This window comes from Rutidosis leptorrhynchoides, chromosome 9 (assembly GCF_046630445.1).
Source record: "Rutidosis leptorrhynchoides isolate AG116_Rl617_1_P2 chromosome 9, CSIRO_AGI_Rlap_v1, whole genome shotgun sequence".
NCBI lineage: Eukaryota > Viridiplantae > Streptophyta > Magnoliopsida > Asterales > Asteraceae > Rutidosis > Rutidosis leptorrhynchoides.
In genome coordinates this window covers 253868356-253869301 of record NC_092341.1, presented here as the reverse complement: position 1 = coordinate 253869301, position 946 = coordinate 253868356, and positions in this window count along the sequence as shown.

Here is a 946-nt window from a genome sequence, read left to right as displayed (position 1 = left end):
AATTGGGGTAGTTTCATGATAAAAGTTTGTTTGTTTGAAAATGAAATTGATATAGTATGACCAATTGTTACACTTGCATGCTTATTCCTAGTCTTGACTTTTGAACTTTGACTAGAGTTTGACTTTTGCAATTGAGTCATGTTATCTATTCTTTCATGTGCTGAATTAAGTTGACTAATGTTATGCGTACTTGTTTAAATGATGTAGCTTTTGAACTCTGTAGATGGCTTGCATTTAGTCTAGTGTGCAACCTTGAGGCGAATTGGATTAATTGGTCGAATGCAACACTATGCTTTAATGATAATGAAATTGTTTTGTGTTGTTCCTTATTGTGATTTTGCATAATAAAGAAGCTAATTCTTCACATGGAAAAGGAAAGCAACCGGTAAAAAGGGGAAGGTTCAATGTTTTTCGTGATAGGGGTAGGGGTAAAGCTCCGGCTACGGGGAAGCTGCGAGTTCTGAAGATGATTATGAACCCACGCAACAACAGCGATAACCCCAATGACCCCAAGTTCCCGACGATATCCGTAGGATAACAAACCAACCTTACTTACAAAGGGTTTTAATGAACCCAAAGTATAAGAGGAACATGGAGCGTATAATTGATAATGATGTTCATGTGGCAAAATATATCGATTGGGAACCCTTACGCCAAGCAGGAATGTATGAAGAAATGCAAAAAGCTTTCCATGTCAAATATCATGGTAGAGTCATTGCCCCTCGGGAGCCGTTATTCATGCTCAACGAATTTGTTTACCCAACCCTAACTCGCGAGTTTTTATCAACTCTTATGTTCGACCCAAAGAAAACCGATGTTCAAAGCGTTGAATATCTTTGGTTTCATCTAGGAGGGGACACTTTTCACATGAGTCTTTGGGACTTTTGTAAGGCATTAGGCATTTATGGAGAGATTAAAGACCCCGAGGAACTTGAGAATTATTTGC